We start from the raw sequence: 23,063 nt of genomic DNA, 5'->3' as shown, positions 1-23,063 counted from the left end.
AGGCACTTAAATCGAAACCCGGGTCTTCCATTGAGGAATCAGATCCTCTTTCACCTCCCAGTGGGGTGTAATCAGTTTCTTGCTTAGCATTTGCAGTCACAGGATTCAAAATTGCTTCTACAAGACTCTCAGGGGATCAGCTAAGAGGGAGCTAAAGCCCCGTTGTTGCCTGTGAGCCTCTGTGGCCCCCTGATTCCTGTGGATGTGCCAGTGTCAAAGTAGAACAATTACCAAGCTAATGTTTGCTTTTGGGAATTCTTAAGTCTAGTTCTGTGACTTACCCTCTCTGTCCCTCTTGAGCTTTGTATATTTTGTGTCTTCTGCACATTGTTCTTTCCAGAACTCCAGCCCTTGGTCAAGTCCCTCTTTTTTCATTAAAACTTAAACCCAATTTGTCTTTCATAGAAGGATATTGTGTCCTAAGGTGGGACTTAACTTCTGGGAACAGCAAATTCGCTAAATCAAATGAGGATAATACCTTTTCAAGTTATTTGCATTTTTTTCCAGTTAAGATATTTGCATTTTATTGGGCATTTCATACTCTTTCCTCAGAAGGATTTGCTGATTGGAAATTTCATTAGGAGATAGTCGTATAAACACCTTTGATGGAAAGGTTTTGGTTCAGAATCTATAGTTAATTGAATACCAGGAGACCTAGGTTTTTGTCCTGTCTCAAATTACTAAATTGCTTATAAAACTATGTTCCCATTTTGGATCTCAGTTTTCTCATTCTATAAAATTATAGTTTGGAATTACATGATTACTGTTTAAAATTCCAGGATAAGCTAATTTACACTAACATATTAATGACTGACAGCAATTTAATTAGTTCATTATCCAGGTACAGCAGAATTTTGAAAGCTCTTAGACCCCAAAGGTTCTATAGCACTCTCATTTTATTTTATTTTTTAAATATATTTTATTGTCTTTTTTACAGAGAGGAAGGGAAAGGGAGAGGGATAGAGAGTTAGAAACATCAATGAGAGAGAAATATCGATCAGCTGCCTCCTGCACATTCCCTACTGGGGATGTGCCGGCAACCAAGGTACATGCCCTTGACTGGAATCGAACCTGGGACCCTTCAGTCCGCAGGCTGACGCTCTATCCACTGAGCCAAACTGGTTAGGGCAAGCACTCTCATTTTAGACACCATTAACAATGGAGAGAACTTTCCAGTTTCCTTCAAACCATACCATGTAGGCTGCAGTAACAATTGAGTCTGACAGAAAAATGAAAGTGTTATTTTTTAAGGATAGATGCTAGCTGTGATTTCTGTGACTAACTAGGAAATTCAGAGTAGGAAAAGACCTAGAACCAAAGGCATGATCAGGCATCTTTTACATGCTGAGATTTGGAGTGGGAAAGGGATGATACTTCTGAATGTAAACATCCCCCCAAATTTCAAAATGAGAGAAACTTGCACTTGCTTGGTTATGGCACTTAGGTGCATGCAATCTAATCTGTACATTAATCTACATTCTCCTTCCCCTTGTTCTACGACCCAATAGGCCCCTGTCTTACTGGATATATGTTTTAAATTTTTTTTATAAACAATCATGCTTCCTTCTAATGTCTGATGCAGGCATAGAATGATCTCCACTATTCTGTCTTGAGCCTATTTCTTCTCTCTATATATGGCATCCCACATGAAGTTAGGAACAATTTTTCTCTTCTTTAATTTTGCCTATAGTATATCTTCCATATTTGCTATGACTCTTCACTAAGATGACTGTTTATTTTCTCTTAGATGGAAGGTACACTTCTTAATGTGTTACTCAGATTCACTGCAATCGATGTCCTCATTCAACAGATAGTGATGACCATGCTAGTCCACCAAGTCCCCACCTCACACGAGTCTGCATTCTGGCAGTGACAGACAGACAACTGACAAATAAAAACCCAATATACCGAGAAAACCAGCCTACATACAGTGTGTCAGCTCATGGAAGTATGTTCTAGAGAAGAATAAAGTAGAGGAAAGGACTAGAGAGCAATGGAAGGCATATGCTGTTTTGATGGGAAGGCCATAGGAAGCTGTGCTGAGCAGGGGACATTTGATCAGCTGTACAGAAGGTGAGCTGGAGCATCATGTGGGAACTGGACCAGAGAATTTCTGGCAGATATGATTTGTTCCCATGAACTATTTCCAACTTTTTTTTTTTAATCCTCATCAGAGGATATTTTTCCATTGATTTTTAGGGAGAGTGGAGGAGAGAGGGAAAGACAGAAAAATTGATGTGAGAGAAATATGATTGGTTGCCTCCTGTATGCACTCCGACCAGGGCCCAGGCCAGGGAGGAACCTGCCACAAAGTGCATGCCCTTGACCGGTATTAAACCTGGGACCCGCTGGTCTGCAGGACAACACTCTAAACACTGAGCAAAACTGGCTAGGGCCTGTTCTCAACTTTTAATGATCTTCTTCCCTGTGTGATTTAGCTCTTCCTGCCTAGACCAGTGGTTGGCAAACCACGGCTCGCGAGCCACATGCGGCCCTTTGGCTCCTTGAGCGTGGCTCTTCCACAAAATACCACGTGAGGGTGCGCACGTACAGTGCGAAGTTGACTTAAAACTTTAAGTAAAGTTTATTAAGTTAAATTTAGGGAACGTTGTAGAGTGAAAGAAGATGTAGTGTCGAGGATTGAGAAAGGTATGTTGAGATGGTTTGGACATATAGAGAAGATGAACGAAAGGAGATAGACAAAACAAATATACAAGACGAGTGAGGATGGGAGAGTTGGAAGGGGTCGATCTCAGAGAACGTACCTCAATCAGATTGAGGACGTTTTTAGCAAAGGCCAGCTTAGGAGTACCCTAATTAAGTTAATAACAATGTACCTACCTGTATAGTTTAAGTTTAAAAAATTTGGCTCTGAAAAGAAATTTCAATCGTTGTACTGTTGATATTTGGCTCTGTTGACTAATGAGTTTGCCGACCACTGGCCTAGACATTCCTCTTATCACTCATTTTAAGTCATCCCCTCCTTGGCCTAAAGGCCCTTCCTGGTATTTACAGTTGATCCTCATTCTTTGCAGATTCTATATTTACCGATTCTCCTAGTTGCTAAAATTATTTACAATCCCCCAAATCAATACTCATGACATTGTTGTGGTCATTCTCAGACAGGTACATGCACTAAGTGGAGAAACATGTGTGTCACCCTGTGGGCAAACTCTCAGCTAAGGCTGAACAGCACAGAGGTCTCCCTTCTTGTTTCAGCTCACATACTGTCAACAAGTGTCCTTCTCATGGACTATTTATTGTAACATTTTTACATTTTTGTGCATCTTGTTGGTGACTTACCTGTCTAAAATGGCCCAAAGCATAGTGCTGAATCACTGTCTAGAGTTGCTAAACAAGACAAATAAAAAGGCTGGCTGTGCCTCATGGAGAAAGTACATGTGCTACCTAAGCTACTATCAGGCATGAGTAATAGTGCTGTTGGCTATGAGTTTAATGTTAATGAATCGACAATACTTACTAAATAAGGTGTCCTTAAATAGAAGCATATATAACACGAGGTTTTTCATTGATTAGTTGATGAAAATATTGTGACCAGAGGCTGGTGGCAACCTAACCCTGTTTTTACCCTGAGACCAATGGCTCAATATTTGTCAATTCAGTGTTCCTGATGACTTTATGGGACATTATGACCACAAGTAATAAAATTCAACTGTAACTTCTAGGTCTTGCCTCTGAAGTGATTTCTTTTGGTGCACCTCATATTTTATTGTCCACCTGTGTGTAGTCTAATGCTGCATTATATTTGCTTTCACCCTTTTCACTAATTCTTTTTTGAATTTCTTTTATCCATCCCTTTGGCCAGCTCACAATCATTGAACATCTACTATGTCCCCTTAATGGGTATGGAATTTTCATTTTTAATTTTCATTTTGCAAATTAAAACTCTGAGGCTCCAGAGGTTCTGTGATTTTTCCAAGGTCACAGTGCAAATAAAGCTGAGGAGTCTGGATTTGTTCCAAGGTTGGCGGTATTGAAGCTTTTATGTCTTACCCAGTTCTGGGTGCCCGAGAGAATCTCAGTGAGCTGAAAGGAGCCTTACGCAAAGAAGACAAAAGAGGGAGGGGAAGTCAAGGACAATTCCTGCTTTTGTGTTGGTTGGTAGCAAAGCTATTTTTCTGCCTGGAAGAAAGAGATGAAAGTTCTGATATTCACATGCTCACCCACCAGGCACTCTTAAGAACTCCCATCCATCAGTTGGCAAATGGACACATTTTAACGAGCGCAATCTCAACCAAGCAAGTTCTGGCAACAAAATATGCCGCCACTAATGATATTCAATTGTTCTAAGAAGACAAAATGGTCTGAAGTGTAATGAGATGCCAAACACACAAACGCACAGAACAGGCTGCTCATATTTAAGTCCTTATGTTTCTTGAAGTGAAAACTCATTTTAAGAAGATTATGGTGCATATATTATAAAGTGGGATGATATTCCACATTCATGCCCCACTGGGGCCTTGACTGTATTAAAAAAAATGAAAACAAAACCAACAACAACATTTTGTTCCCACACAAGTACTTTGCTAATAGGACATGTGATGCGGTAGTCATTTGTTTGGGTTATTTTTATTGCAGGCTTTATGGATGCATTCACTCTTTTGATACACAATGCGATCAGGAAATTTCTAAACCAAACCTCTGAAAGTGAGAATACCCTGGAAACAAGAGGCAGAGGGTCAGGAACATTGGAATATACTTGTGGCTGATGGGGTGGAATGAGAGAGAAAAGGGAGGACCTTTGGGTTCTGGAGACATGTTCTCCCCACCTTGCCCTTAGAATAAAGCAGTTTCTACTGAGGCAAAGCCTGATTTTTATCCTTGACCAAGTTCTATTCAGCATATTTATCAGTGGCAAAGATCAATGATTTTAAACATTTTAGTATAAGTAAAAGCCTTTGTTGTGATGAAATCCCTCTGCAAAGTGTAAAGAAAACATATGAAACAAATAATTAAGTTTGAAGTGACGGGGTGTTTTCCAAACAATTTAGGTCCTCCTTTTCCTCCTTCCCCTTCTTTTTTTTTTCTTTGCTAATACTCTCTCCTGAAGTGAAGACACTGACTCCATCCATCAATCTCTTTCTCTGTCCCTGAATCAATAATATTAGTTCCTCTTAATTTCAGTTACAAAGCCCATCTGATGTTACGTCACTAAAAGACTAAAGTGGAACTATTATCCACATTTTATATAAAATGTAATAAGGAGAAAGAGCGGACAAAATTGTGTGTGTGTGTGTGCGCGCGTGCGTGCGTGCGTGCGTGTGTGTGTGTGTGTGTGTGTGTGTGTGTTGTTTGGGGTGTGGGTAAGTAATAAGTAGGGAAGGAAAAATGCTTTCCTGCTATAGTCAGTGTTTCTGTATTTTGTTATGATGTCATTGTTGGTGCTTACAGTTTCTTTCTTCCATTACCCATTCCAAGTTTCCTTTGCCCTCAGTCACTATCTCAAGTGGTTGCAATGCTATACCTTTTGGGATAATTCAAATACTTCTTCCTGTAGTAGTTGAACTCTTAATGATCTTACCTATATTGAGGTCCTTTATTTTTTCATGACGTTTTTTACTTTATTTTGAATTCCTTAATGGTACCCCAGAGAGCCACTGGGTTCCAAACATAGTTTTTCCTTCCTCCTTTTTAAACAATGACCCCATTTCTTTTTTATAATCATAACCAGGCCTTAAATAACTCTCTTTTTTACCTCTTGAGTTAGTGGCACGAGAAATCCAAAATGGCCAGGTGGAAACCTCAACTTCTACTTCCGATGGGTCATTGCCATGCCAGTTGATGGGAGCAGTCCTCTAAGAACATCATAGCATAGAGTTGCTGTGATGGGAAGCAAAATTCTTTGGGTGGTTTATTAGGCATAACAGTGATATCAGCAGTTCCCCTTCTGCTTCCTTCTTCATTTCCAAACACATACATTATCACTATGGGAGAAAGAGTACCACTTATTGGTCACTAGTTCAGAGCACCTATTACATTTTGAAAGTGTGTTTGTGATTGGTCATTTTATCATTTTATGTTGGCCAAGTACATCTGGGGGAGGGAATATGTGGCATAAAACCAGTATATGTTATGGAATTAGCCCATTGTTACACTTATATGTTAAAATGACTTGTTTGGTTGGAACTAAGATATTTCATTAATCCATGGGTAGTGGTATTAGCAAAAAAAAATGTTATTGAGCAGGAAGGAAATTTTTTATCAGAATAACATTCTGTTCTCTTGAGGGCATGCCACTGTTCCCAATATTATAGGAAAAGATCTAATATAATCAGACTGCCATCAGATGGCTGGGATGGTTCCCTTGAGAAATGATGACCTGATGGGCCTGTTGGAAGGTTAAGCACTCAGCAGTGATGGAAACATTTATTTTTTTAGTGATATGAGAGCTCATGCTGTTGACCCACATATAACTTTCCATTTCTGCTGCTGAAGCTATTTGAATGGGAGACCATTGAATAAGCATCAGGGTGGCTGAGCAGAGGCTGGCTCATATCCACAGGAAGGCTCATCTCGTCTACCTAATATTTGAGAACTTCCTCTGCTCCGGGTACCCTTTGGTGATCAATCACATAGAACAAATATATCCTCTCTGATTTGCTCATCCTGGGAGGTCATCCCATGTTTCCCCCAGGAACACCTTATACTTTCCAACTATCTGCTTCTCAAGCTCAAATGTTATCTGTTGTTTCTAAATCAATATAAATTCATACCTCTAGCCATATTTCCACACAGGCAAAGTAAATAATTATACATACTTCTTCAAGTTGGGCCAATGAGAATATTTTCTTTCATTGCTATCTTTCAGGGACATTCCTAAATAGGACTGAAGTACTGAAGTACAACAGTCACTTATGATTGATGATAGCCTATCATATAGAAACATCTGTGAACTAGGCCTGAATTGTTTTTTCTTCTGTAGCCTGGTCATTGGGATTACCCATAAGTCTGTAGGAGTTAGATGAAGGAGTGATGACAGAGAGTGCATTCTGTGGAAGTGCCAGGAAATTCTGAGCCTCCTGCTTGTGCAATTTACTTGTACCTTCAGACCTCCAACACTTCTCCTGGTATATAACACATCCACTTGATGTTAGAGTGCTTGTTGTTTCTTATCCCCAAATTTATGAATTAGTAGATTAGAAAACACCAAGCTCATGATCTAACTCAGGTTGCTGATTATACATACTTGTATGCAGATTGTCAGAAAGATTTACTATCTCTAATATCAATTAGAGATTTAAGAACTCTAATATCAATTCTAGATATTTTTCCCTAGAGGCTAATAGCATCTTTACAAGTGTGTATTAGTTTGCTCCAAAATCCCAGGGGAACTACATTATGATTTGACTATTGATGAATCCCAGAGACTCATTCAGCATTTCTATTTGCCATAGTTATTCTTAGTTTCATTGGAAAGACTGGACACTAAGGACTAAGCTGCAGAGCAGCATCCACTGTAACCTGGAGCAGCTTCAGAACCCATTCACACCTGGAAGTCTTACAGCTAGTTAGAAAATGGGTTAAATTGTACTATCAAATGAGATGTAGGTTGACTACAAAGAAGCCAAACATGCATTGTGCTAGTTTCTTAGTGATAGGCTTTATACAAGGAAACTCCACTGGACTCCTAGAAATGTAATATAGGTTCTAAGTCCATATATTTTATGGGGTTTATCCTCTAACCTCTGATACATTTGAATGTTATTAAGACACCTACAGTACAGCAGGTCCTGGAATAATGTCCTTGCAATATAACATTGATGAGATGTCTTAGGCAATTAACTCTTCTTTATATCAATTAGCCTATGGTAAAACTGGTTTTGTTGTATTTTGTTTAGATTAAAGTCACAGGACATATTGAGGAAGTTAAGTGAGGGATTACTCTAGTTCAGGGGTGGGCAAACTTTTTGATTCGAGGGCCACAATGGGTTCTTAAACTGGACCGGAGGGCCGGAACAAAAGCATGGATGGAGTGTTTGTGTGAACTAATATAAATTCAAAGTAAACATCATTACATAAAAGGGTACGGTCTTTTTTTTTTTAGTTTTATTCATTTCAAATGGGCCGGATCCTGCCCGTGGGCCGTAGTTTGCCCACGGCTGCTCTAGTTGCTTCTGCCTATTCATCAATCAGCCTGAGGTCATCAACACAGTGGATCAGCATGGCATTCCATGGTTTTCAATGTGCTTAAAGTCCCTGCAAGCTAGTTTATGACAGAGATCAGGTCTCAGAGTTCTGGAGCAAGTCAATTGAAAAGTATTGCTAACCTGTCAGGTAAAAGCTTTCTGTTTCAGGTGAAAAAAATATATATATATATATATTCCCAAAACATTTGATTTATAAATAGATGCACAGATGCATGCCCAGTGCCATGGGGATAGGGGGATTTTGTTTTATTCAGGGAAAGATAATACATCTGGAACATCAGTTGCCATCTGAGCTATCACCTGATTTATTTTGTGGTAATCCACAGGCATTTCCCAAAATCTATCCATCTTTTGCACAGCCAAAAATTAGTGGTTAAATAGTTAAAGTAGTTATATGATATAATCATAACTTTTGCAATTTTCAGGTCTCTTGGTACTAAATATATCAATCAAGGTCCACCCAAGATCATTGAGGAGACAGACATATACACTTCTAAAGATGCTGCCAGAAGCAGAGTGGAAACAAGTAAGAAAAATTTCTTCTCCCCTCTTCCCATGTTCGGATTTCTCACTAATGCTTCCTTGGGGAGACATAATGAGTTAGCAAAGGAAACTGGAAATTTTAATTTATAGACACCTAGCATCATAGAGCATAGAAAAGGTACTAGGTAAGTAACTGACAGTTACTATTCACATAATAAATGAGTATTGGCACAGACCTTATGAAATAGTTATATGACTTATAGGTGTCTTTGCTTTTCCTTATGGCATATGGTACACAGAGAAAGAGGACAGTAAACATAATGAAATATGCTAAAGGCTAAGGTGCAATGAAAGAAGCTATAATGCAGATCCTGGCATATTGTCTCTTTCTTCAAACCCAGGCAGTTAGAACCATGTTATTACAATACATTGGTATTGATAACATTTGGTGACATGAGGTAGTTAAGATGAGAAAAATACCAATATAAATGTGGGACTCAAGGAGGGGGTTTTGGTTGATGTGAGAAGTCATGTGTTGGCATCACTTCATTAAAAGAAGTGGGCCCGGCCAGCATGGCTCAGTGGCTGAGTGTCGACCTATGAACCAGGAGGTCAAGGTTTAATTGCTGGTCAGGGCACGTGCCTGGGTTTCGGGCTCAGTCCCCAGTGTGAGGTGTGCAGGAGGCAGCTGATCAATGATTTTCTCTCATCACTGATGTTTCTATCTCTCTCTCCCTCTCCCTTCCTCTCTGAAATTGAAAAAAGAGAAGTGGTGGTTAGGTCACTGCCTACCCAGCAGGAACCATCAGGATATTGTGGCTTAGATAGAGCTCATTCAGACAAATATGATGTTTGTCAAGTAGAACTTCTCTATTATATAAGATAGATTAGGTCTGTCCTATCTTACCCATCAGTGACCTCCACACGTTAAGAGCAAGATTTACAGGTACAGTTTACAAATGACCATGAGAATGGGAAAAAGTCTAGAAATCACCCAGCATTTGCATATTACATGGTAAAAATGAAAAATAATTAGCTGGGGAAAGACTGAGGTTCATTTATTTATTCTTTCTCTTGCATTTCATTTTCTTCCTGATTTTTAGTCCAACTTTAATAAATTTCTCCTCTAGGACTCTCTTTAATGTTTCCTTTAGCACACACAGGTGTTCATTAACAATTCTCTCAGTTTGTGTTTGATTGGACATCTCATTTTTTTTACTTTCACTTTTGGAGCACATTTGCATTTGGTTTAGAATTTTATGTTGGCAGGTGTTTTCTTTTGGCACATCAAGGATATCATGTTATTACCTGGCTTCTGTACCTTCTGATGAGAAGTCAGTGTTCTCTCATGGTTTCTCATTTCACAGTGATGGCTTTTTTTCTGTGGCTTCTTTGTAGTTTTTATTTTATTTTATTTTATTTGTTTTTAGAGATTTTATTATGACACAGATAAGTATATTTTCTTTGTAGGTTTTTTTTTCTTAGCAATTATAGAGCTTTTGGAATCAATGGCCTCAAGATTTTCATAATTTTTGGAAAATTCTTGGATCTGATCTCTGCATTTCTTTTCTTCATTCTCTTTTATTTCTCTTTATGGGTTATAGTTACACATGAATTACAACTTTTTACCAGGACCCATCTCTCTCTCTCTAACATTTTCTATTCAGTTCTCTCTTTGTTGTAATTATTTTCTACTAATCTGTCTTTCACTTCATTAATCCTCTCATCAGCCGTGATACAATGGCTGTTAACCTCATCTATTGAGTTCTTAATTTCAGATATTGTAATTTTCCATTCTAGATGCCCATGTGATTCTTTCTCATAATTTCCAGTTCTATGGTGAAATGCTCCACCCTGTCATCTACTTTCTGAATGAATCAATCAGTTAGTTTAATATCCAAGTCTGATCACTGTGATACCTGGAATGACTCTGAGGCTGTTACTATTGACTCTTTTTTCTTCTTTTCATTTATATTTTGATTAAATTATGAAGTTTTTCTTTTAATTAAAAAAAAGTATAGAGGTTCAGGTAATGTCTTCTTTCTCTAGATAGGATGACTCTTTGCTGGGGACAGGGGGGCAGGCATTACTAGTGAACTGTCTGAAAGCCGGACTTCAGACTTTGTCAGTCCTGATATATCTCTCATCTGCTCCACTCCTAACTATAGTTCCTCAGGATTTGCCACTGAGATCCCAGGGTGATTGTCAGTGAACCTGTTCCTAGGAAGGTATGAACTCCATTTTGTTCTACAGAACTATGAGACCACTGAGTGCTCTGTTGAACTTTTTAGCTACTTTCTGCTCATCTACTTGCAAATATAGAAGGTCATTCTCACTCTTCTCCATCTTGTTTTTCTCAAGGATCCTAGCCTTTGAGTCTAGCTGCCTTGACAGGTCCCACATCCAATGCTGGCCTTTCCAGCTCTGTGAAGTGGCTGAAAGCCCTGTGGTTTGTCTCTTCTAGACCAACTATGACTATATTCTCAGTATCTCACCTTTTACTATGTAACATCTGGCAAATTCCATGTGCCCTCCTTCTAACTAGGACCTTGGCTCCTCATATCCTGCCTACCCCAGAAGCTTTCCAATGTGTTTGAATAGATTTTATTTGTTAAGATTTTACCCAGTTTTTTGGTTGCTTTCAGGAGAAGTGTTGCCATGCTACAAGCTGCCCTGTCATAGCTGGATGTGGAAACTGGTGTTAGGCTGTTTTAAGCAGATGTATAGGGAGAGCTGTGGCTTAGGCATAGTCCTGTTAGTTGCCAGGTATGTCTTGGGGAGGACAAAAGACAGAAGGAACAGTTGGAGTGTATTCATGGTTTCCACCTTCCATTATATTGAGAAAAACAATGCCTTTACCTTCCCATTAGACCTCTGGTTTAGAGTAATGAAGAGAAAAATATGAGTGTGCATAACCATGTGTTCATAGGAGTTATACCTATTCTTTAAAATTTCTTGAGGCTTTTTGATGGCTTGGCCCATTATCATATCTTTTTAAATATTCAGTTAGTACTTAGAACAAACGTGTACCCTGCTTGCAAAACTCTATAGATGGCCATTAGTTCAAAGTCGTTAATTATATTGTTTTAAATTTAAAATTCCTGTTTTATTTATCTGCCTATCCTATCAAAAATTGAAAAGTGTGTATTGAATTTATTTATTTTCATGTTTATGAACATTAATATGTGTCCTTTCAATAATTTCTTTTTAAAAAAGTGTAATGTGTATCTTCTAATGGCTAAAACAAATGTGCTTTTACTTCTCTTAGTTTCCCTATTCTAACATCTATCTTATTGCACTTATCAAGGCCTTTAATTCTAGGTTACTACTGAGATTTTGCTTGTTTTCTAGTTACTTTTAAGAGCAAAACTCCTCAATATCAATATCAATATGTGTGATATATTATATTTATCACATCATATGTGATATATTATATTATGTACATATATCATAAAATATGTATATATAATATATAATATGTATCTTATATGTGTGTGGGTATAATATCATTACCTGGATTAATCTTTATTATCATCTACATTCTTTATCCTAAACTTTTTTCTATATAGCTCTTTGTGTGGCAAGCTTCTTAAGCCTTCTATGCCTTACAGCTCTTATATTTGAACTAGAGGCCCAGTGCACAAAATCATGCACTCAGGGGCAGGGTCCCTCAACCTGGCCTGCACCCTCTCACAGTCCAGGAGCCCTTGGGGATGTCTGACTACCGGCTTATGACATCCTTAGCCGGCAGTAGGACATCCTTAGTACTGCTGTGGAGGTGGGAGAGGCTTCCACTTGCCAGCCATGACCCTGGCTCTGGCTGAGAGGCACTCCCCCTGTGGGAGCACACTGATCACCAGGGGGCAGCTTCTGCATTGAGTGTTTGCCCCCTGGTGGTCAGTGCACATCATAGCAACAGGTCATTTGACCGTTTGGTCGATTTGCATATTAGCCTTTTATTATATAGGATGGTAGTTTAGATGGATGGAAATTCTAGGTCTAAAATGTTTTACTTTTTCTTTTTAGAAATGTTTTTGTATTGATTTCAGAGAGATGAAGGGAGAGAAAGAGAGAGATAGAAACATCAATAATGAGAGAGAATCATTGATTGGCTGCCTCTGGGGGTCAAGCCCTGACTGGGAATCTAATCTTGACCTGGTTCACAGGTCAATACTCAACCACTGAGCCACACTGGCTGGGTTAAAATGTTTTTCTTATTGGAATTCCTGGCTTTTATGACAAGAAAGGTTGGCATACACAAACGTTGATGTTGAATTAATTACAAATGAACATGTAAATGATAAAACTTCTTAAAGAAAACACAGGGAAAATTATTGCTAACTTAGAGGAAGCAAAGACTTAAGACACAAAAATCTCAAAACTTAAGTAATTTTATAAAATAGATATCATCTATCTATTTGTTAACTATTAATGTCAATTCTGCTTTTTGAAAGACACCTTTAAGTTTTAGGGAATGAAGCAGTAAGCTGCAGACTAGAAGGTTCACAATTTTTATATTAAAAAGGTACTCATATCCTGAATATATAAATAATTCAAATAATCCAAGAAGATAAATAACCCAATTAAAAATGTGCAGAGGATTTGAAAAGACACTTCATAAAAGAATATATGAATGGCCAATAAGCATATGAAATGATGCTTAACATCCTTAGTCATCAGGGAAATGAAAATTTACAGCACAATGAGATAGCACTACAAATCCATTAGCATGGCTAAGATTTTTTTTTAAGTCTGATAATACCAAGTTTTGTTGAAGATGAGGAGCAACTGAAACTCTCATACATTGCTGATGACAAGTGTTAAATGATACAACTCTTCTGGAAAATAATTAAGCAGCTTCTTATAAAGCTACTAGAGACCCGGTGCACAAAATTCATGCACTCGGGGGGGGGGGTGGTCCCTCAGCCTTCCTGCGCCCTCTTACAGTCCAGGAGCCTTGGGGGATGTCTGACTGACTGCTTAGGCGCGCTCCCCTGTTAGTCAGACATTGTTAGCGCTGCTGGGGAGGGAGAAGAGGCTCCCGCCACTGCCGTTCCGCTCGCCAGCCATGAGCCCAGCTTCTGGCTGAGTGGAGTTCCTCCTATGGGAGCACACTGACCACCAGGGGGCAGCTCCTGCATTGAGTGTCTGCCCCCTGGTGGTCAGTGTGTGTCATAGCAACTGGTCATTCCACTAGTCGGTCGATTTGAATATTAGGCTTTTATTATATAGGATACATTCACTATATGACTCCACAACTTTGCTCCTTGGTATTGTCCCAAGAGAAATGAAAGCACATGCCTACCCAAAGACTTGTACATGAATGTTCATAGCAGCTTTACTTATAAGAGCTCATTAAGATGTAAGTGAATGAACACAATTCTGGGATAGTCATTCAATGGACTTCTACTCTGTATTAAAAGGAACAGGCTCATCCTATATAATAAAAGCCTAATATGCAAATCGCCCAAACTAAGGAACAACTGGTGGAATGACCGGTTGCTATGACGCACCCTGACCACCATGGGGTAGATGCTCAATGCAGGAGCTACCCCCAGCCCACAGGCCCCTGGCCAGCCAAGGAGGATGCCAGCAGGGGCCCCCTGATCACCTGCTAGTCACCCTGCAGATCACCCCACAGATTGGCCCTAATCACCGGCCAGGCCTAAGGACCCTACCCATGCACAAATTTTGTGCACTGGGCCTCTAGTGTTATATAATAAATGTAACAATATGGATACATCTCAAAAAATTATGCTGAGCAAATGAAGCCAGACACAAAACAGTATGTACTGTGTGCTTTTATTTATGAATATAAATCTAAACTTATGTGATAGAAAACTGATCAGTGATTGCATGGGATTAGGAATAGGGATGAGATTTAACTGAAAAGAGGTTCAAGACAACATTTAGGGTTAGAAAAATATTGTGAATCTTAATTGTCATGCTGGTTACATAAATGAATACATTTGTCAAAACTCAGTGTACTATAAATTCTTATATATTGTGCATTTTATATTATGGAGTTTCACTTCAATAAAGTTGGTTTAAATAAAAAGTCTTTTGGCATGCCAATTCTATTTTTTCCAAAGAAAATAATTATATAGAACATAAAGATAAACATAAACTTTATTCCATTATTCATATGAGAGATAAACCTAAAAACAACATACATGAATAACAATAGTGGTTATTTCAGTAAGTTTGGCATATCCATATAATGCAGTCATTAAAAATGATAATGTAAATGTATGCTAATTGATATACAAATATACTCTGAATAGTTTTATATTCATTATTTAATTTCAGCTTCATAAAAATAGGATGAATTTCTAAGTAAGTTTTGGGACAGGCAAGAGAACTACAGCTTTGCCCTAGCTGGTTTGGCTCAGTGAATAGAGCGTCAGCCCTTGAACTGAAAGGTCCCGGCTTAGATTCTGGTCAAGGGCATGTACCTTGGTTGCAGGTTTCCTGGCCCTGGTTGGGGTGCATGCAGGAGGCAACCAATCAATGTGCCTTTCTCATATTGATGATTCTCTTTATCTCTTCCTCTCCCTTCCACTCTCTCTAATAATCAATGGAAAAATATCCTCGGGTGAGGATTAACAAACAAACAAACAAAAAGGAGAACTACAACTTTGAGGGAGTGACTTGTTATATGGATTATAATTGAATGGAGCCAGAAATGAGTGAATGAAAATAAGGATGGAGAATAAGGGTCTAATAAACTTACCTGCCTCCAGTAGTGCCAACTCCTCTGTGCAGCTGGCTATGAGGGGCCTCATTTTCCTTCAGGACCCAGCCCAGGCTCAGTGACAGGCTGTCCTATCCATGGAAGAGGCCCTTCCCCACCCAGTGAATATGTTTCTACAGCAGGGTGGGATTTACCAAGTTGCTCTCAGGACAGTGGGGGCTCTGAGATTAGACACAATTATCATTTACACTTCATGGCTGGAGGCAAAGCTGGCGATAGGGCAGGCTACAGGAATGATAAGAGATAGGGATGCAGCTATTCTAAATTACAGCAATATTTTTGGTCCTGTTTCACTAAGTATTTACATTTGAAGTTTATTTGCTACTTTATTTTCTTGCTTTGGAAAAGTATTTAACTTATCTGCATCTAATTTTCCTAATTAGCAAAATGAAAATAATAATGATACTGATAATTGTTATTATATTTATCTCATAGGATTGTTATGAAGATTAACTATGTTAAAGACATGTAATACTTAGGATAGTAATGCTGGAACCTGGTATTATCTCAATGAAATGAAGCCACTGTTAACTTCCCTAACATTATTTTTCAGTGGAGGAAATGTTTGAATGACCCTGTGGATGAAATACAGATAACAAAGAGGAGGTAATCTGTAAATTCAGTATCATGATATGAATCTGTATCATTGTGGACAGAGCTGTATGTCTACAGATTATTATGCAGACCTAGACATTGAGACTGAGAATAAGAAGAATCCCCATACCTACTCCCCCCCCGCCACACACACACACACATTCTTGATCTTGAGATTTTGGAGAAGAGTCAGTACTTCAGAGAGTAGAACAATGTCTAAAGCATTCCTATTGAGGGGATGGTTGTATGGGAGGTACAGCCTCTCCAATCTAGAAATTTCTATTGTCTGGAGAACCATATCTTCCAGTTACCCAGGAGTTCTGCCAAAGCAGTACTGGAACCCCAGTTAGGTTCACACTCTACTTGCCTGTCTCTGTCCTAGAACTCCAGACAAGTATTCTGCTTCCTAAGAAGAGTTTTTCAAACTAGGGCTGCAAAAGCTTTTCCAGTATTGTGAGCGAGACCGCTCAGGTGCATGGTGCCCAGCACTTGCGTTCCTGCCTGTCAGGTAGGGTATAGGAGCACTGTGCCTCAGACTGAAGGGCTCCCTTTCTCTCTTTCCCCAAAGACTTTATATTTCCTCACCTGGATTATTCCAGAGTCATCTTTCAGCCTTTTCTGTATGGTTCCAGTGGCTTTTGTGCCTGATCTGGTCTGAATAATGACATTTGGTACTTAGTATACACAGCCTGGCTCTCCTTTGCACTACATCTCTTTACACATGGAGATATTCAGGAGAATTATGTTCTTCAGGTGCATAATGCTAAGACTGTTGAGAGCTCCCCCAGAGCTCTCTGAGGGGAGCCCACCCATTACCTGACAAAATAGAGGAATGGTAACAGAGAGGAAGATGGGATAATGCAGCAGAGACTGGGGAGAGTGCTCATGCTTGCATGGAGAAGGAAGCCACCTTCTGCTCTCCCATCAGGAGTCCTGGAAATATGCCCCTAGCTAATTCCCGAGATGGTGCTGTCACAGCTCCGTACTCCTGTCTTTTAATTTCTAACCCTGCTCTTTTTCATTTGTGCATTCCTTTAATCATCAGGGATTTATCAAAATGCTTTTTTTTACATAATGATCTGTAGTAAATGAAAAAAAACTTTAAAAGAATAAGGGCACATATTTTTAGTTGGAGGAGCTCACAGTCTGGTGATAAATAAGTCTTTTTATATTCAGAAGTAAAAAATTACAATATAATATGATATAGGCTTTCTCATCAGTTACTTAAAGGGTTAATGGAAGAAAAGATGAATTCTGATGAAGAAAATCAGGAGATGCCGTAGCCGGTTTGGCTCAGTGGATAGAGCGTCGGCCTGCGGACTGAAAGGTCCCGGGTTCGATTCCGGTCAAGGGCATGTACCTTGGTTGCGGGCACATCTCCAGTAGGGAATGTGCAGGAGGCAGCTGATCGATGTTTCTCTCTCATTGATGTTTCTAACTCTCTATCTCTCTCCTTTCCTCTCTGTGAAAAATGGGTTAATGGAAGAAAAGATGAATTCTGATGAAGAAAATCAGGAGAAACTTCAAAGAAATTAACCCTTTGATTGAGATTTAACGAATGGGTAGGGATTTTCTAGATGAACATGCACAGTAAAGGGAAGTAGAGGGAAACAATTCAGGGCAGAAGGAACAAACAACATGTACCAAGATGATAAGACAAGAGACATCTGCTGAGTTAGAATGGCACGGTGATGTTGATAACAACCAGAGAACTGTGATGGTTAATTTTATGTGTTAATTTGATTGGGCCACAGGGTACCCAGATATTTGGTTAACATTACTCTGGATATTTTGGTGAGGGTGTTTCTGGAGGACATTAACATTTGAATCAATATACTGAATAAAGATTACCCTCACTAATGTGGATGGGTTTATCCAATCCATTGAAGATCTTGATAGAATTAAAAGGCTGAGCCCAGCCAGCGTGGCTCAGTGGTTGAGTGTCAACCTATGAACGAGAAGGTTGCGGTTCAATTCTCAGTCAGGGCATATGTCCAGGTTATGAGCTCAATATGCATTATGCATGCAGGAGGCAGCCAATCACTGGATTCTCTCTCATCATTGATGTTTCTATCTCTCTCTCCCTTCTTTTCTGAAATCAATAAAAATGGACGAGTAAAGGAGAATTCTCTCCCTCTTCCTGACTGTCTTCAAACTGAGACCTCAGTCTTTTCCTGCTTTTAGACTCAAACCAGAACTTCTTACACCTTTAGTTCTCCTGGTTTTCAGGCCTTCAGACCTGCACTAGAAGGACACCATTATCTCTTCTGGGTCTCCAGAAGACCCAGATTTTTTACAGAGAGGAAGGGAGAGGGACAGAGAGTCAGAAACATTGATGAGAGAGAAACATCAATCAGCTGCCTCCTGCACACCCCCTACTGGGGATGTGCCTGCAACCACAGTACATGCCCTTGACCAGAATTGAACCTGGGACCTTCAGTCTGCAGGCCGATGCTCTATCCACTGAGCCAAACCGGTTAGGGCTGGGTCTCCAGATTCCTGACTCTAGATCTTGGGACTCTCATGAGCCAGTTCCTTATAATCATCATCATCATCATCATCATCATCATCATCATCATCATCCAATCTCTCTCTGTATCTATACAATCTTGGTTTTGTATTGGCACTGTTTCTCTGGAGAACATGGACTAATACAAGGACACTGTGTGTCTTAATCTTCTTGGATTGCTATAACAAAATACCCCCTACTAGGTGACTTACCAGAAATTTATTCTTTCACAGTTCTGGGAGCCAGAAAGTCTAAGATCAAAGATCAAGGTACAGAGAAATTCAGTTTCTGGCTTTTTGGCTTATAGATGGTTGCCTTCTCTCACTATGTCCTCATATGGTGTTTCCTCCATGCATGATGAGAGAGAGAGAGAGAGAGAGAGAGAGAGAGAGAGAGAGAGAGAGAAGTGTGAGCTCTCTGGTGTCTCTTCTAATAATGACACTTTGTTTAAAAGAGCATAGCCAACCCTGGATTATTCTGTGCACACTTGCCAATAGATATTTTATAAAAAGAAATTAAAAATGAGTGCTCATAACTGCTGGGAAGAACTAAGACAGACAGAAAGCCATTACCAAAATCTTGGAGGTATTTTATTATCTATATGGTCCATGCAGTTGGACTGAAAAAAATTGTGGTCCATGCAGGCAGCACCACACGAATGAATATCCCAGTGGTGCTCACATGCCCCTGCCTAGGATTTTCTCTGTGGGCTCAAGACCTAGTGTCTATAGTACCATATAGGACCTATGTTGGTCATAGAATGAGGAGATTAACCCTAACTCACTACTTCGGTGCAGCATTTTACAGAAGACTTTGGTCACCTTCATCTTTAGATAGCAGAGGAGAGTAGGATAGTAGTAAAAAGAAAAATTGGCTTTTGGAATTTTGCATTTTGATTGGTAAATCTCAAACATACAGTGGCAGAGACAAGAAAATGCATAACAACAATACACATTGGGTATTGTTTTATTATTTTTTATTGTTTATTGTTTTTAATTAATTAATTAATTTATTTATTTATTTATTTATAACATATGATGTCAGTTTTAAGGCAAAAGGATAAGATATTAATCATCTCAATACAACTCTTGCTGGAACTGGCTCCACATTTGACATTAGTTGGATTGGATGTCAAATTGCCATTCAATTGAAGATTTGAGAAGGGATTTTGTTGTTCTTCTTATTAGTTTTTTGACAAGCACCAGGTGAATAGTGAATAAGATTAAAGAAAATTAACATCATGTCTCTTGAAAAGAGTTGCATTGAAGTAGACTCCACTCACTCAAGTTTGGAATGACAAAAGAGAACACTAAGTGCCAATGTTGAACTGAAGCAGCCTGGAATCTATGAGGGCAAAAGCATATAAAGGATTGTCCTGAACTTTAATAGAAAACTAAGATTTTTGAAAATGATTTACTAATAAAACCAGAAAAATTCCGATAATCCCTGACATGTTTAATAAAATATAAGACATAGCCTATATAAGATAAATAAAGTGATCCATAAGAACCAAAAGGACTTAAAAGGATAAAATCAGATTAAAATAAATAACAACATGCATAGGAAGGTAATTTGCATAAGCAAAGAAAGGTTGACAAAAAATTAGAAATTGCAGAGGTTCAAAACAAGGCCTGTGTTGATGGTAATAAAATGCAGGATTAGAAATTTCTTAATCAGTGGTAGGAAAGATGAACTTAAAAACATTTTCCAAAATGTATATTATCCTGTTTTGATAGCCATTTTGGAAGCTAATTTAAACACAAGAAACAGGCACTCTACTGGATGGTATAGATGGAAACATTTGTTTATAATTTATGAAAGCAAATGAACCCATTTTCAACCTCTGTGTCCCAGTGACAAGTGAAGATCACTTACATTTATTATTTAGGACAGTGATTCTCAATATGCAATTCCTGGATGAGCATCGTCAGCGTCACTTGAGCACTTGTTAGAGATGGGACTTCTCAAGCCCCACTCAACCTATTTGAATCAGAAACTCTGGGAATGAGGCCAAGTAGTGGGTATTTTAACCAGTTATGCAGTGATGCTGATGCAGATCTGAGAAGGGCTGGATTAGGAAAATGACTGTATCCTTACTATGATGAAGTGTTCCCAGGCAGCTTCCCTGGTCACCTAAGTTATCCCTTACCTGCCGCTGCACCAAAGACATGCAAAACCCAGAAAAGCTTGTGAAGTAAGGGTTCTGCTAGTGGGGGATCATGTGCACCTCAGATTACCTGCTCCCAAATGAGAGACACAAGAACAGTTACATAGATAACTGATTTTCCCTAAGAAGGTTATCAACTGAATATCAAGTGTAATATATGAATACAAATAAATTAGAAGAGATATTTCCTAAAGTGAAGGAAGACCTGCATATGCAGATTGAAAGGGCTTTCTGCAGTACAGGCAAAGTCAACCAGAAGACTCACAACTAATTAATTCTGGGGCAAAATAAGGTACCATATAGAGAACAAATATCATATAAACATCAAGAAAGAAAAAAGGAAAGAATAATGGAATGAGAGAGTGTGGGAGAGGGGTAGGGGGAGAGGGTGGGCCTGTCTCTAAGATTAAAAATCCTTGCAGATGGGTCAGATCTAGTATTGAAATAAAAAGTTAGGTTTACATAGGAAAAATAGGCACCTCTCCAGAGCTATCAGTAATGACATGCAAAATATGGAAACGTAGATGAGATTAAAAATTTGTAAATCACAACCTATTTCCAGTCACATGGTTTATGTTCATTCAGTGTTAACTCTTTATTTACTCACCAGAGGCCTGATGCACGAAATTCGTGCATGGATAGGGTCCCTAGGCCTGGCTGGAGATCAGGGCTGATCCACGGGGCGACCAGCCCTCTGCTGGCACCCACCTTGGCTGGCCTGGGGCCTGTGGGCTGGGTGCAGCTTCTGTGTTGAGCATCTGCCCCCTGGCAGTCAGTGCATGTCATAGCGACTGGTCTTTCCACCCGTTGTTCCACCGTTTGGTCAATTTGCATATTAGGCTTTTATTATATAGGATTATCACAACACTAAGCACATGAATAGTGAATACCTGCCTTCCCTGTGGAAGGAGTTACACTCCAGGTACTAGAGTCTAGATGATTAACAAATGTTTACCCTGGAGAAAGAAAGCAAGATCTGAGAGCATGTCCTAATGGTAAATGCCCTATCTGGTTTGGCTCAGTGGATAGAGTGTTGGCCTATGGACTGAAGGGTCCTGGGTTTGATTTCTGTCAAGGGCACGTACCCACTGTGAGGTAGAGACCTAGGAAGGCTCTCCAGAAAAGGGGTGCAGTCTAGGACTAAAGAAACAGGAACCAGATAGGCAAAGAGTGGAGTGGTAACACCATTTCAGGGAGGAAGAACCATACAAGGAAAATCAAACAAAGAGGACAGTGATTAAGTATAGGGTGAAGCACTGAAGTTAAATGAAAATATTTTGTGTTTTGAAACTTATTCTATAGGCAATGGAGTACCATAGAAATTTAAAGATGCCCTTCTTTTTATAAATTTCCAAAGATGGAATAGCAATTTAACAAGTTCTGTATCAAATGATAGGCTCTCTCATAGCATCCTATATTTGAATATCATCCATTCAGCAAGACATGATTACACTCTTGCTGTTTCTGAAAGTTATACAATTACCTTGATATTTTTGTAGCATTAAATATAAAAAAAATCCTTGTTTTCTTTCTCTTCCCTTTTTGGGCTGCTTTTAGCAGTCTGAAAATCAGCTTTCATTTTGACTGCCGCTTAACAGAATTTGATTAAAAAAAGTAAACTAATTACAACGGAAATGCAGCCCTGCGAAGCTTTAAGAAAAACACATTATTTTGTTTTAGGGTTCAGTTACTATAGATTCATTTATCATCTTTATAAGCGATGTGCAGGCGATGATGAATAGGCTCTGGCTTTAAATCAGGAAATGTAAATTATCCTCTTTCTTTCCTTTCTCTCTCTCTCTCTCTTTTTAAACAAATAATGAATACTAGTAAATTTGAAGCTAACCAATGTGCCAAGAGCTCATGGATGATGTAATGCCATGAAAGCAATGCAAGGGCTACCCATCTGATAATCTGAAGCCAAGAGAACTCGTGGTCCAGGGGGTGCATTACCTACCTGGAGAGAGGGTTGTGTCTCCTGGTTGAACCTCCTGGTTTATAGGACCCTTGGTAAAGGTAAAGCTAGCTCTGCTATTGCTTTATATTTGAGCCTCCCTCAGGCCACGTAGCCTTGACCTTGAAAAAATAGCAAGTTTATTCCTTAAGTCTTTCCTCATCTGGACCTTATCTTTTTGTCATAAGGATTTTCCCTCTCCCCCATCCAAACAATATTTTTCCTTCACAGGCTACATTGTAAAGGCTTCCCTGATTGCTTCAGATGACTATCAAGGATATTTAGAATATTGCAAAATTTAATATATGTATTGTGAGAAATGGGTGCACTTACATGCAAGAAGCTCAGTGTTTTAGGCTGGCCAAAATATAAAGTTTGGGTAGCATTTGGATGGGAGAGAAATGGGAAAGCACATTTCCAATAATATATATATA

This window comes from Myotis lucifugus, unplaced genomic scaffold (assembly GCF_000147115.1).
Source record: "Myotis lucifugus unplaced genomic scaffold, Myoluc2.0 scaffold_16, whole genome shotgun sequence".
Lineage (NCBI taxonomy): Eukaryota > Metazoa > Chordata > Mammalia > Chiroptera > Vespertilionidae > Myotis > Myotis lucifugus.
The sequence above is the reverse complement of the archived record's forward strand: the minus strand, read 5'-3'. Positions refer to the sequence as shown.